Below are 16429 nucleotides of genomic sequence, written 5' to 3'. Positions count from 1 at the left end.
TTAATTCTGAACTCTCCTCTGTTCCCTTTCCAAAATTACAACTCAAAAAAAAAAGTATATATATATATGCACACATACAATTTCTCGAAAGCATAGAGCTGGGCACATTGCAAAATTCCTGCTGCTTGTTTTATTTCTGGTTAAGAAAATACAGTAATGTGGTCTATGGGGGGGAAGCCCTCCCTCCCCGCATGGCCCCAGGGGCAGGTGAGAGGGGAGCACGGTGGCGGGCCGCAGCGCGGGGGGCACAGCGCACCCCCGTTGGATGCACGCCCATTTTCACACACCCACAGGACCACCCCTCTCCTGCACCCCCAGACCGGCAGTGCTGCGGGTCCTGCCCAGCTTTTTCCAGCCAGACCCAGAGCAATGTTTGCCTTGATGCTGTCATTATGCCTCAGTCCTTTGAAATGTTCCTAGCATTAAAAATGAACTTACTTTGTCAAATACTAGAAGTTTAGGAATAATATCATTTCTTATATACTGTAGGCCTAAATGACATTTGTATCTTTGTACATCCATGAGGTGTGCACATGAAAATGTATATGTTCAGTGAAGCAGCAGCTGATTTACAAGCTTTTCTATAGAAACCCAAGTTTCTTCTGTACCTGCATTGTAATATTGGGTCTCTGGTTTGATCTCTATAGAAAGAACTTAATTTTCTGCTTACAAGTCATCAGTTTTGGTGTTTGCTGTTTCACCGTTTTTACTTTTTCCTATTTTAGAGGCATACCAGCGGGCTCAAATATTTAAAAGCAATTTTTGTGTGGACTACAGCTCCATCTCCAATATCAGGTCCATTTATTATTACTCTAAAGTAAACTCAATTTTTCCATAGATCTATTAGCAGTGCTAGTTGTAGAATAATTCAGTTATGCTTAATGTGGTTTTCATTCTTAGTTAAATAAAATTGATGAGAAGGCAGTTCCTGCAGATAATTTCACTTTTTCCCAATATTTCTTCCTTTTTTTTTTGGTGAAAAAATAAAGAGTTCTGCTCAGACCTTACAAATTTCCCAGCAGCTGCTGGCCGCCCCAGATGTCAGCTGAGCAAGGAGCCCAGTTTGAGGGTGCCTGTGCTGGGCGGCAGCACTACCCTGGTTCCTGGACCACAACCTCCGGCACTCACCCCACCAGCAGCTCTGGTCATAGCAACATCAGTAGGGCATCCCCCCCCGTAAAAGCGAACGAGAACATGCATGACAGCAATCAAACCCATACACCTCCCCCAGCAGAGCCTGAATCCCACGTGGCATGGTCCAAGGGAAGCAGCGTTCGAACGCTGCAGAAGTTGGCCTGCGCTTTGTTCACCTGGAGGAGGACTGAAGGCAAATGTGCAACCTGTGCCATCCCCATGAAGTTACTGAGCGTTCGCCATCGTCCCTGAGCTCTTTGCCCTCTTTGCTAAAGCCAATGCGAGTGCCCGCAGCCCCTGTGATGGCTCGGGGTTCCTGCTGCACCCAGGACACACATCTGCCTGTTCAAAGCACTGGGAGCAGTCCTGTCTCAGCTGACTAAAGGAAGGATCCCAGTATCAAATAAAAACACATCAGGCCAGAAAACCACATTTGTGCATGGCAGAAATCCTCTCAGAACAAGGTGCTGCAATTCTGTGAAAGGAAATATAAATCACTTTGCTGTTACACTTACGCGCAGGAATATTTTTCAGTGTTGCTTGCACTACCTTGAGTAATGGTCAGGGATAATCTGGTTTGTTCATAACTTCTGTCAAGCTAGCGCTGAAGTGAGATTGGTGCTCTTCTCTCCCTGTGCATTTGTAACTCAGTCCTGATCTCTCAGAACTGTTATTCATTAAGTCTGCTGGCTGCGCAGCCATAAGCCCCGGTGAGGAGATGCTGGGCAGCCCCTTCCCAGCCACTGCGTTCACAGGGACGGGCGTCCCGCTCTGCCAGAAGCAGAGGTCAGGGCAAGGACCCGAATATGGGATGCTCTTAAACCCGTTGGAAGAGGATTCTGGGTTAGAGTGGCAAAAACACAGGACAGTAGAGAAGGGAAGCTGACACGCTATCAATTAGCCAGCCAGGACTCTTCTCCTCCTCATCACTCCTACAACGTTCAGTAAAATGGGCGCCTCTCTGTGGCTGCCTGCTCTAGTCTTATTTTTAGCAGCTCTGCTTCTCCCCAGACAAAATGCTAGAGAGGGAGGGAGAGACCAATATAAGCTATACCTCACAGGATAACATCCACTTATCTGCACAAAAAAAAATACAGCACTTCAGGGGGGTTAAATATCAATGCAAAATTTAAAAACCCAGAATGTATCTGCATGCAAAGTGCACTGAAACCAAGACACATTTCTTTCAGTTGGCAAAGCCGAAGGCTGTGAAAGCCATCTCTTTGTGTATGCTGGTTTATTCCACTGAGGTTTAGGATTTTTCCTCTTAATCTCCACATCTCCTCTCAGGGAAAAACAAAGGAAAGAGAGGGGCTTGGGAGAAACCATTTTCTAATGTGGTAGCCCAAAACCGTAATCTTGCAGCCCAGATATTGTTCACTTTCCATGAGACGGGCATTTGACACAGCAATACAGGAAAGCCATTGCATGTTAAATAGTGCCTGGTGAGATGCCTCTCCCTGCCCTCCCTCCTGCCCGTTCCCACCTCACCCTTCTCTGTGCCCCGCACTGCCAGTCACCCGGGGGGGGTAAAACGAAAGGCAAAACCACCCCAACGCTGCCACGCTGGGCAATGCCTGGTTCAGCTTTCTGCGGCAGCCAATATTTCCACCGAGCAGCTCTTGCACGAGCCCCGGACTCCCACTCGCCTTTTCTGCTGCAGCATCTGATGCTGCAGGACCCCCACCAACAGAAATAAAGTTTCCTGACCACATTTCAGGTTTGCTGCTGATCTCTCAGCATTCCCTTCCAGGGACATTATTCCAGTTTCTATGAAAGGTGAAACAAAATTTGTGATGAAAGCCGTTGGGTTCCTCTGTGGCAATATACTCATTTAGATGGAGTTTTCCATTTTTTTAGCAAAGAATCAACCAAAGAGGTGGTGAACCGGCTCCAACTTACTCTTGTGTACCCAGTGTGCCAGGAGGTATTTTGTGGCAGGGTCTCCTCCCTGCCAGGATGGGGGGGAAGGAAGCAGCACAGGTTGGGAGAAGTTGCAGGACACTTTTCGCCCTGTTTTCTCTGACGTTGCAACACTTAAAAGATCGGGGGGGGGGGGGGGGGGGGCAGAAATCACTGTAATTCAGGTGAAAAGTGATGCTTCAATTCCTGTGATGCTTCAATTCCTATCAGTCAAGCTTCCTACTCACTGCAGGTTTTTTGTGTCCGTTACCCTGCTGTTGAAGGCAGGAGCGACAGCTCACACCACAGCGGGCCACCAAGGCCGTGCCAGAAGTCTTGACCGAGCAGGAGGTGAGACACCAGACGTGGACAGGCAATGAAAGGCACCACCAGATTATTTCCCCATGCACAGATCTGGTACAAACCTGTCTCCGAGATAATTATTTGTAAAACTGCCCTGTTTAACCCAAAGCAGAGTCCCTTGGAAACGTCAGTTCCCTTCACGTATCATTACATGCACTACTCGGAGTATGAAATAGAAAGCAATCTATTTTAAGCTCTAGTTTGTACCTCAGGGTATCCAAATATTAAAAAATTCATGGTTCAATTCATAACAGTTCCTCACAATTTGTGTGGGTTTTCTGTAGGGTTTACCTTTTAAGGAGAGCTGAATGCACAACTCATGGCAGGAGCGCTGGCGTTCAGCCCTCAAGCAAAAGCCCAGCCACCAGCGTACGACTGACTGGCTCTATTGGCTTGTGCTCCAAAACACACCATTTGGGTTTTTATAAAGGAAGAACCCTCCAAAAGGCCTAAACCACACTGTCCGACAGCCCCTGAGTAGCTTCTGTTTAAATTTGACTAATAATTTCACAAGTGACACCCTCTCTTCCAGACTTAAATACCAAGCCAGTGAGTCCCACAGTCCTGCAAGAGACTCAAGAATTAGTCAACTGCATCTCTCATTCTGTATATTAGATATTAACTCTACATTACGTCTTTATGAAGTATTGTATACCTAAGTTATAAATTACAGAAGGCTGGACTGTAAAGATATCATACAGCAAATAAGTTTAAGCAATCAAAAGGTCAACCACAAACTGAGAAAATGTTATTTCTTTCACAGCCGAACACCTCATTAATACAAGACATAAAACAAAACGAAGCAGCACAGAGAGAGAAAACAAAGCTGGCTTGTAACAGGATTTTCCCTTTCACAGCAAATTCTACAAGCTTAAATATATTTTCTGTAATAAAAATGGACAAAAGAATTTCTGTAACTTGTTCCTGAATGAAATATTTGAAGTCTTTTTTATTGAAATGCTTTGCTGCAGTTTTTTTCATCCTTATAGGAAAAATGCATTTCATTGTAACACCTTACATAAAACAATTCTAACAAACATAGGCAAAATACTTTTTTTTTGCTCTCTCTAGAATAAAATATTGCTAAGAAGTATGTCTTCAGGAAATATCCCGGATTTCACAAAGCAGCATTTCCTGATGGGACAATGACTTACACAAAAATTACAGGTCAGTTCTGGCAAGCAGCTTTGGGATGTCTCGGCCCCCTCATGCAGAGAAAGCCCCAGACTCCAAGCTGGGGTGCTGGTGGGCAAATGTTGCTATTAAAATCGTAATAGTTAAGAGTGCAAAGGAAAAGCCATTAGACTAAGAACTTCTGTTTGAGAGAGACAGATGAAAAATTTAGCAGCCACGTGTTTTATTTAGGGAGCTCAGCTCAGTGATCCGAGGACGTCGAACACGACTGCTCTCCCTTCCTCCAGCAACGCACACCACCCTCTGCTCAGCAGGACCCCAAGTGAAGTCACATAAATCGAGGTTTTCATAACACTCTTATTAGCAGCAAGTCTTACCCCAAACTCAAGAGTCTCAGCTCTTACTTACCTAAAGCTCCTTCCTACCTGTTTCCTTCAGGTCGCAAACACCACAGGAAGGGATGGAAACTTGTGGTCTTTTAAACACCAGCTGTTAATCATTCATGGTTTGTAAATGTCCTGCAGCCACTGACTTTTCACAAACATTTTTTTTTTGGCACTACTTACTTTTAAATGTATCTGTTAACATCAAGTGTCCCTTGGTGAGCTCCTAGAGTGTTTTGTAAAGAAATAATCCCCATGTGTGTTTTTTTTTAGCAGCCACTTGATTAAATGCTACAACATCATTTTTCACTTCTCTCATTTATTGTACAACTGATTACTTTTGGATCCCTGCAAGGATAAGATCAATAACTCTTGGTTTCTCTTTCAAGTCTCCATTACACACGCACATGAACACACACACACAAACTGGTTTCACACCCTTACCCCAAACCTGGAGGACAGGAGGTTTCCTACTCCCAAGGCTTTGGCAAAGTAAGTTCCCTAACATCTTTCTTCAGCCAACAGATCAATCAAATAGAATACATATTATAGATATACATTTATTTACATATTTAGGAAGGCTGAAGATGACAATGTCACAAATTGAAATCCTCTGATGCAGCGCGCTTGTTTCCTACCATCAAAATTAGTTCATGAGCAGCCCAGTTACCTTCATGTGGATGCTTTCTCATCCTCCCCTCCTGGACTTTCTTTACATTTTAGCAAGCAGTTTTGCAGTATATTCATGGCAGAGCATCAAGAGCATGTTGTCTGTTGCTTGACTTTGTTCACAGAAGGAAAAAGATTGGGTCACTCTGCCAATTTCTTTTGGTAGTTCTTGGTAGCATGCTGCAACATCTCATTAACATTCCTTGCCACATAAAGAAGCAGTGATGTACATATCAGAGGAGTTTTACTGCTGTTTAAAATTGCTTCCACTCATCTACTAACTGTAATAGTTTGTTGAATATCTTAGAAAAATCTCTAGGACAAACATTCACTCATCAGAGTTTCCTATTAAAATATTTGCAGCAATTTCATAAACCCTCCTTCTAGCAAGAGAACAAGTTTTGAACCACTGCTGTCCCTGTAAATAAACACTTTCCCAAAAGACAAGGGTTTTGACTGTATCTGGTAGAGTTAGTTTAACATTGTTAAAAAGTTCCCTCAGTGCTCATAAACCCCGAATTTACTCATTACTGGGCTCGCGCATCCTCTAATCCTGTGAGCAGCCTCTGTTGTAAGAAGTTACTAGTGTGACTTCAAACAGTATCCTTCATCTTGGTGAGCTTTAAAGTTTTTCAGCAGCTGAACACAGTTAAATCCACCTCTCTCAAGGTAGTGACAGATACTGTGTCTTTCATTTGGGAGGGAGAGGGGAGGGAGTACTCAACAAGTCTGGGCATCAATCTTCTAATCTATACCCATGTAACGCCAGAGTTATTCATGATTTCAAAAGCCAGTTTCCTTTTATCATCAGAAAGACTGATAAGGTAGAAAAAAAACAACAACTCACTGTGCTATGAGACTTCGTGAGGTCTCTTGCCAAAAATCACTCACATTAATATACCTGCAGAACAATAATGCAGTTTAGAAATCTTCATTCACTGGTGTCACCTGATCTGGGACCCAGCTGGATTCACATCACAGTTTACGCCTGAATAAATATCCAAATAAAGATCCTATGGAGTCTTTCATACTTCATTTATTTGTAAATGCCCCATGACCGCAGACTTGCATTAACGCAAACAAAAGTAGATTGAGCAGCTCCTAGTGGAGAGCAGGGTCTATTGGGAAGGTTTTGAATGGCTTCCAGGGCTGACGCAACACCTTAAGAACAAGATGGGCAGTGCACAGGCCCCCCACCTTGCAATTATTTTTTTGTGTTGATGGGACAACCCAGAGAGACTCTGGATTTAAGTCCAGCACTTGAAAGATCCAAGCAAGTAAAACCACAGAATCTTTTGTATGAAAAGCCACAAATGGTAGGAAGATGAGTTGATGCAGCAGAGGTGTCACATCTGCGAGATGTTTAATGAGATGGAGCAACATTTTCCCAGTATTTTACACAGCTGCTTGTAAAACTAATGGCTCTGAGAAGCCCATGTTAAGAAGCCAGCCAAGAGAGGCTGCACTGGATTTGACTATAGGTCCCTGTACCTCCATACCTCATCTCTGACAAGGATCCCTAGTTATATCCAGGGAAGTTTGGAAAAACAGGACCAGCCCATGGTGGTAACTTGCTGCTTCCCAGCAACATGCAGCTGAGAGTTTACCTCAGCCAGAGGCTGCATTTTTGTGCTTAATACAGGGCAATCACATAGCCCAGTGAGTTTCTAAAACCTTTGTTTCTTATAGTCAATGAGTTTAACACCATTTATGGGAGTAATTATAAAGCTGTGAACAAGGAAAAAAAAAAAACCCATGAAACTATCATTTGTAGACGTCTCAGTGATACTGTAAAAGCTAGACTTTATTTAGAGGAAGTAGAACAAGTACTCCAGTGCGTGTGGCCAACGGGAGATCCTCATATTAGTCATATGCTGAAGCACACCACAACCAGAGGTTCTTGAGGCAAAAAGGACTTAAAACATATCACTGTGATTCCTTTCCTAAATCCAAAGCTACGCAGCCTCAGGCATAACCCAGATTCCAACCCAGCACTATACAGGTCCAAATCCCAAGATGTTTCTGAGCTGATATTATTCCTATGCTCCCTGACAATAAATACAGCTCTGCTGGCACACCCAAAACTTACCTGCTAAAAAGCACAGGACAAAATAAAATAATGAAGTCACTTATGAAATCTCAGTGCTATTGAGTTGTACATCCCAAATTCAGATTTTCCGTTTTCCAGACTCCCTGGTGCCTGCAAACAACAGTTTATGGAAGCAACACGTATGCCTTGTTGTGAAACACCACTAATGCTATTTTTCAGGCTTCATTATGAGGTATATGGTTTAGCACAGAAACTTACATGTAATGAAGGGTTTAGGGATATTTAAAAGTAGATTATGAGCTGAATGTTTTGGTTTTTAAAAAGAGTCAAGCTGAATATGAGATTTTTAGCCTTACAAAACCAAATTGTTGAATATGCTCTGCAGTCTAGGAGTTTACTTTCTTGCACAACTGAAAAAACATATCTGATAGGTACACTGTGGGTTTCTATAGGGGTAAAATAGGAGTTACACCAGCTCTCCTAAGGAAAGAACCATTAAAAGCAATATAATTTACATACAGTGTACTTGTCCTGTTGATGACCCATATGAAAAACAACCTGACAAGGAGGAACTGATGCATAGCTCATGAATAAGGGAAAAAGATGGTGTATTGCTCTTAAAGACCAACAAGGAAGAGAAAGCAAAAGCAATTTAAATAAAACTGCAACAAAAAGATGCTTTTCCAAGACAGAACATACATTATTCTGTGCTAAAAGGGAGTATTCGAAGCAAATTTACTTCAGATGAGCTTAAAATTGTTTTTTTCAAATAGGCACCTAATGTCCTATTGAATTGTATTGTGAGCAGATACAGAGGTTAAGAGCACGCACAGGATTAAGGAAGTGTCTGGAAACAGCCTCACTAGCAGAAGTATGTTTTATTAACACACCTTGTATAATAGTGCACATAATTAGGTTAGGCTTATCAACTTATGGCTTACCAGAGCTGCTGTTAACTTTATAAATGTGAAAGAAAAATTTAGCCTTGGGACATGGAAAACCAGGTAATGGTACTGGAAGGACAGGTGCATTCACCAACTGCAGCGGGTGCAAACATTTCTACCAAGGAAAAAGGTACAAGGTGAACAGTCAAGTTCAGAGCCCTCCAAAACAGTATCCATCACCCTCCTGCAGGAACGTGATGAAAAATTCTGCTCCATCACCATGACAACTTGTGCTACATCATTGCCATAGCAACCGGCTGAACATCGTTAGTTTTTAAGCACATGCACAGCGGCCAGCATGCCAACAAGGAGGAGCCACCACCACGACCGGGTGCTCGGCTCTGCCCTGCAGCCGGTCCCATCCCAACCTACCTTTGCAGTTTAATCCAACCTTCTTCGCCGTTTCCCAGGGCCACACTGCTAGCCAAGCTCCCCACCACTGCTGGCTCTCCAAACCCAAATCCGTGTCATCACCAGAGTGCTGATTTCGTGCATTTTACTCTTGGTTCTGCCCCGCCCCCCCACTGCCGAGTGATTTACTGGGCTAAGATTAAATGCAAGTAGAAAATTTTCATCTTCCCAATGAGTCATTGAAAAATCTGTTCTATTAAACCAGTGCACCACGGGGGGGGCTTTACACGCTGCATTTGCATCCCACGCACGCAGTCGCAATATCAGTTCAAAGGCACCGTCCTGTCCCCTGAAGAGCCACGATTTCAACATTGTCATGGTGAAAGAATGTGTTTACTGTGCACCACCAAAACCCATGCGATCGTCATTTTAATACGCCAGCTCAGGCCAGGCCGCTGCCTCCCTGGAAGAGATGTCATCATGTGCGGTGATGTAAAACAGCAGCAGGGGAAACACACGCTGACGCTTTTCAGATCACATCAAAACCCAAAAGTTCATGGCTAGATAGAGTCTTTCATCCGGCTATCTTCCAATCCAGAAGAAGGAAAAACAAATACAATTATTACTGGTTCTCGACCTCACCTGGGGGCAGAGGGTGAAGCACGGGTGACACATGAGCTTGGCCGTCAGCACAAAAGGACGTAGCAGGTTTGGAGCAGTGTGTGGCGGGGGTCCGGGGACACCCCCATGGCCCAGGGGCACCGTCCACACCCGGCTCCTGGGCGCAGCAAGCCCCTGCCCCTGCCAAGCGCTGCAGGTCCACCCTGTGTGTATCAATTGTGCTGAAAGTGCCATGAAATTAGCTTGTTCTCCTCTTGGAAGACAGGCGGGAGAGGCTGAGGTCCCTGCCACTCTTTTGGCCCTTGTGTCCCCTCCACTTTCCCTCCATTTCTCGCACCCCTCCTCTGCCTCCCGCAGCTTCTCCTTGGGGTTGATGCAGGCTGCAGCACTGGTGAAACTCCCCGATTTTGGAGCTGAAGGGCAGCGGTGGGGCTGCGCAGGCACCTGCCCACAGCCCTCACACATGAGCACACCCAGCAGCATCTCGTAGGGCTTGTGATGGCCCAAAGAAGCACAGCAATATCAGCGCCGGTGCCTGAGCCACCCAGCCTGGGACCGGCCACCCAGCCCGTGCACTGCCCCATCCTTGCACCTCAGCCTCCACTGCTCAGGGCTGGGATGGTTTACTTTGGCTGGTATGGGGTGTGTGGGTATATATATAAAAATATATATATTAAAAACCCATACATATATATAACCATATAAAATATATAACATATGTATAAAACCCCATATAACATATGGTTATACCATATACACACACCACAGACTGTATACCATATACATATAGTTACATATCACGGTAGCTCTGCCCACATTAGACTATCAAAACCCTCTTGACTTGCATTAGGCTTAAACCTTAGCCTGATGCTCCCTAAATGGACTTCAATAGTCATTTGATTGTTCTGCACTGCCTAGGTGAAAAATAATTTAGCTCTCCCACAGTTGGGGGGGGGGGGGGGGGGGAGGAAAAAAACCCCACCCCATCTTTTCTAAAATGGAATGCAATTTTAAGTGAATGGGTAGTTTTCAACAGAAAAAAGTCATTAAAACTTTTTTACAGGGTTTTTTTTTGCAATTCAATAAAAAAAGTCCCTCGCAAAGAAGATGAGACAACATCATTTTAGTATTCATATATACATTAAGGTATGAAACTAGATACCTGCTATTGCTGTTTACAGCTGAAAGAGAACTACATAAATCACTCGACGGGGAAAAAAAGCCAACAAGACTCAAACAAATCTGACTAGAGCAGTAAAATCTATCCCATGTTTATAAACGTGTAGGAGAGTATAAATTATTTTATCCTGGAAAGAGACGGAGTCCAAAATTACGTTTTTTTCTTTTTGTATTAACACCACCCCCTAGTGGCCGTTTTTCTGCTTTACTGAGGCAAAAATGTAGTTTAACATCTTATGCATTAAGAAATGGTACAAAAATTGCAAACGGCAATTTGCTTACCTGCGCTGAATTTAACGCCCACGCTCTGCAGTCTCTGAGTCTCTGCAGCTTTGGAAAAAGCCATATCTGGCTCGTTTGAAACATAACTTATAAAAATAAGTGCCTAAGAAAATGCCATCATGAAAAGCATAAAATAATACAGTCCCTATAATGCACAGTTACAGAATAACCTTCCAGGTGGATAAGTTGCTCAGTGCTTGGTGAGCAAATTACACTCTGAAGTATGAGCCTTATGCTTTTAATATACTATTATCTTGTCAGCCCCCTGAAGACATTTTGGTTGACAGCTTTAAAGATAGATATGGCAAGAACTTGGGACAGTTCAGTCTCTGGACTTGCACTCCCTTCTTGGACATACTACAAACTCATCAATAAGGTGGTGGTGGGATTTTTTTTTACTGTTCTCCTACAATTTCAGTCAGAAGCATCTAGAATGAGATGCTAATCTAGCAGCCATCATTTTAACAAATCATTCCTAAGTAGAGGTGGGACTGAGGCACCCACAGCATATTTAGATATTGAGAGCCTTACGTGTTCAGGGATGAGTGGATCTGAGGTATCATTTCAGTCTACAGGGATAGCAAGAAAAATTGTATAGTGCCACAAATCCCAATAGGCTGGTCCAAGATTTAGACCCATCTATTTTTATACCTAACGGAAAGCGAATAATGCACAACTTCAGAAATTTGCCTCCTCCTTTTCTCACTGTGAGGTACAGTCAGCAGGTCACCTGGCTTGAGGCAACCACTGTGTTGGGAAAACTGAGCATATGCAATTTTGGAGTTCTCCAAACAAAGCCAGCCTGCGTGCAGAGTGTAACTTCAGTGTGGAAATGGCTGGTCAGCTACATCTAAGCATACTGAATATGCAGGCAAAACAGTGTAGATAAATTGCTTAGGAGGCTGGGGTGAAGACTTGATTCATGGCACCAATTCCCCGCTTTTGTAACAATAAACGAGGAACAGGCTTTTCCCCAAAATGTATTACCCAATTGACAGTTGAAAGGGATCTGCTCTTGCTCTCTCTGGACAGGGATGCACGAAGCGAAGGGGAAGATTGCTTTTACTTGGCTTCAGCAGAGCTCCAGGCACTTTACTCAGAGGTCAGCTCTACAAAAAGGCTTCCATACCTAGAATGGGACTTAATTGGCCAACTTTTTAAAACAGTTTGGACGGATTTGCAGCATCAGATTAAAAGCAGAAGGCTAAACCCATTAGCGCTCCCAGTCCCTCACCCCATCCCTCTGACAAGTGCTGGCATCTCTCAGGGTGGGGACATGGGCCAGCTGTACTGTTGGGGGCAAAAGCAGCCTCAGCTCTCCCATTGCAAGTCTAAGGTAGAGCCCTCAGGTGAAGAGCATGGTCTCATAACCCAAGTTTTTACTCTTTAAGTCTTGTACATTCCTGGACCTTTACCTCCAGGTGATACAGAGTCTCATACGGTCCCAGGCCGTCCTTGGAGATGCATCACTCCCAGTCCCTGAAGAACTAGACCCAGCAAGTGCACTGGGAGGACACGTAACCCCAGGCTGCAGCAGCCACCCCAATCCTGCTGAAAGCAGGGGGTCCTTTCACTACTGTCCGCTCTTCACACAGTAGCCCAGTGATGACTGCATCCACACAGAAAATAGATGAGTTCCTCCTCCTCAGGCAGCTGAATCTCTCATCCCCCATTTGCCAAAAGAATGACCCAGGGCCAGGGAGAGGAAGCCTGCTCCTCACCCGAGAGAGCAGGGAAACCTGGAGGCTCTGCTGAACCTCTACATAAACATGAGGAAGAGGGAGATGTTGACTTGGATTCCCCTGGTCAAAGACAACGTTGAACCTGGGTATGACATTTTACTAAGTAAATGCTTAAGACGTCATCAGGCTATTCCGTACTGCGGGAGATAATGTTTCCTCTGCTTGTGTTCCCAGAGAAGACTAACTCCAAGAAAAAAATCAAAGGCTGGGAATTCAGTTTAACATGGACACCCCCAGCCTCCCTTAGCATCTCTCACTGGCCCTCATTTTGCCTCTGACCGCTATGAATGAGGACCACATCATCCTCCCTGCAGGAAACTTAAAAGTCTTGGTTCAAGGTTGTGTCTCCCAGTACGGCATCATGGCGATGCTGGCTCTTTATGGCTCTAAACTGAGTCATCTGACTTCCACATACTAAAAAACTTCTCAGTGCTTTTATAGCAAATGATGCATACACCACAGAGCCAAAATTTAGTGCTACTGAATATTTTATCTGATCTAGCAGTGAGCTGCACAAATAAAGCACGACATTGCACTGCTCTGAAGCTTCAGATGTTAGCTTGTAACATCATAGTAGCATATCCCAGCTAATAATGGGATACAGAGAAGCCTGTCTTATCATCTGTCCAAAACCAGCTGCTTTGCCGAGATTGTTGGTACCTAAAGATTGAACACTGTTGTCCTGGAAATAGTGTAGTTATTTTACAGTAGTCACATAAAACCAGCAGCTGCAGCTACAGGCAGGGTCCAGCGCAGCTTTTGCAGGATATAAAATTTATATAGATTCCCACAAAATTAGGCCAGCAACACAGAGGGGCCAACAAAAACCTTCTGCTCGCGATGCATCTGCATTGCAGTCCTTTTGCGTCTGTTTTCTCCCTGCCTGTCTTTCCCAGAGCTGTCATCTGCCCCAGCCCATCTTGCAGTGACTTGCCTTCTCTTCTGCACTTTGTTGTTCTTACCGCTGCCATGTACAGATAGGGCATGGTCAGGTCCCAGCTGCAAGGTGGAGAGCTCTGTTATTCCACCACAAACCCAGTAGCTGCAACACCAGGTTGAAAGTTAGGAGACTCAAACAGGCAAACTCTCCCAGAGAAGCTCCACAGCAATTACAAAAACAATTCAGGCAATGTGTTGAAAGCACACATGCACAAGAGAGGAAAACAGGCAGTTCCTGGAGGAAAATGATCAATTGAGTACTTAAACAATTTCATGGCAAAAGAACCCCATTACCTTTATCCTCCAAAGGAGGCTTTACCTAAAGGTAAATCAGCCCTTCACTAACAGGAAAAGGAAATCAAAGTCCAATTCCATCTTGCATTTGACTTCTTTATTTTGTGTGCCTGCTCTGCAAAGCATTACACTATTGCTGTCATTTGTCAGCATTCTTGTTTCCAGAGCCTCTCCTGCTTTTCCCAAAAACCAGCTCCTGCCTTTGCACAGTCGCAGTGGGAAGGCCATCCCTGCTGAGCAGCAAAACAGTTGTCCCCAAGGGGCAGGACACTGACTTGCTGCTCTTGAGGCTCAGGCAGACCCAAGCAAATAAGCAGCGCTTGGCCTTGGCTGCATCCACCCAGGCAGGGCTGGCTTACATCTTCCAGGAGTCTGAAAATGGGACTTCTGGAGAAAAAAGGGCAGAAAGACCAAAGTTTCAGCCAAGCTAGTTAGCTTAGTGCCAGCACTTCTGGAAGCAATCACAGAGCTAACTGCAAGCCCAGGACCAGCCATGCTGTGCGACACTCTTCTGACTGCAAGATGAGGGGTTGCAGATACTGGGACAAAAAACAGGACTTGAGGAACGAAGTATAGCACGTTGCTGATTTTCTTAAGCAAAGCTTGGTTACGAGAAGATTGGGACCCAGCACAGAAAAAAGGCAGCAGGCTGACCTGCGGCAGCAGACGTCGTAGACACATATGCAACGAAGCCTCAGATAACTGACATCAAAGAACAACCACTAGAATGATGACGAGTGTCTCAAAAGGCTTGTATATGAAGAAGAGTGGGCCAGAGCAATAATTGACTGGGAGAGTGCCATAAAATTATTTCCACTTATAGCACAGACTTTTTTAAGTGAACTAAATAAACACTGAGTGTTAGTATTCAAATAGATACCAGGAATTTGTTACTTTTAGATCATTAAAACCTGAACATTATGTGCATTATGCATATATTACAGTCCTTTGCAGCACAATAAAAAATAGTTTCCATTCCCTGCTTTGTCTTCATGCAAAGAAAAAAGAAAAGGAAAGATATTCAAGAAAAAAACCTGAACAGCGCATGTAAAAAAAAAAAGCTTACAAGACATAAACATAAAATATGTAAGACATCTGAGAATGCATTTGCTGTCAAATTCACGTTCCAGGCAAAGGATACTAAATTAAATGTTCTGCCAAAATCCTCATGGATTCAAGTAAGTGATGAGGTATATGAAATTTGCTACAAGATAAGCTTCCACACATTGCTATTTTAAGCAATCTGACTGGCACCAAGAATATAAAATCTCAGTACCCATTTTAAAAACTTAAATATGTCTGGAAGTGTTGGCTTTCATTATGTTATCATAAACATCTTTACATCTTGCATTTAAAGCAGTCATTTATACAAGACTTTTAAAGTATATTAGTACATTCAATCTTGCTTAGTTAAATTGGTAGAGAGGAAAAGCTGGCAGACAGGATATCACGCAGCTTGGCAAAAGTGCATTTGTTCTCCAGTTCTTATAGTAAAGAGACTGATCAATCTTTCCAGTACTGAAGTTAGTAATGAATATTTTTTTTTCCTAGTTACTGAGTTTCTGATCACCTTTACTTACTCCACAGATATGCTCCCCCCCCTTAATTATGCATGTTTTAATTACTGGCCTAGCCACTTTTACATTGTAGACAGCTCAGTCTCCCCGTTACCTCATTTGTCATTTAAAACATAAATTCCTCAAAGTATCAAATAAGAAACTGTGCCATAAGTCTGCATGGGGCTATCTATTATTATTCATTCATCACATGTACTCCCACCCCCCACACACTTAGTTTTTGGTCATAGCACACCTTAACTCTGCAAAACTATTCGGTATCGATTCTAGCATAACCTCTCTTCAGCCTTACCCCTGCAGTTTTCATCCAAGCCACTTCCCATGGCCTGAATTTTCTGCTCCCCACCTTGTATTAAGGCCAAGATCTTACAAGGAGAGACTCAGGGACAGGACTCTGAAACGCAGAGACAGCTCCACAGAAGTTTCTCTCTCCAGCACCCAATTGTCTCCCACTATTTGTCTGCACATTTCTCCCATTCCCTCCCTTCTCACACTATGAGAGTAATGGCTATGGCTCCCTTCGGTTCTTCATCAACCTAAATATTCAGAAATCCTTACCCACAAGTTGGGTGGCTCCTCTGCTGCTTCCTCAAAGTCCTCTGAAGAAAACTGCAGCAAATCACCCCAGGGCTGGTAAGGGGCAAAGCAAGTCTCACCTCCTCCTGCACAGAAACATCCCCTAGCACTCCTTCCCTGTTCCCAGAGACACCACTTGCCAAAAACAGTGGCAGGGGCATGAAGTGAACCACCAGGTCTGCTGAAGTCGCCTCCTTTTCCTCTCCCCATAAAACCCACTGCGAACAGCCTCCAGCCATTTCAGCAACTGGTAAAAGCTGCTGGTCTGCTCCAAAGGGTGGCAGATTTC

This window comes from Aquila chrysaetos, chromosome 26 (assembly GCF_900496995.4).
Source record: "Aquila chrysaetos chrysaetos chromosome 26, bAquChr1.4, whole genome shotgun sequence".
Classification (NCBI taxonomy): domain Eukaryota; kingdom Metazoa; phylum Chordata; class Aves; order Accipitriformes; family Accipitridae; genus Aquila; species Aquila chrysaetos.
The sequence above is the reverse complement of the archived record's forward strand: the minus strand, read 5'-3'. Positions refer to the sequence as shown.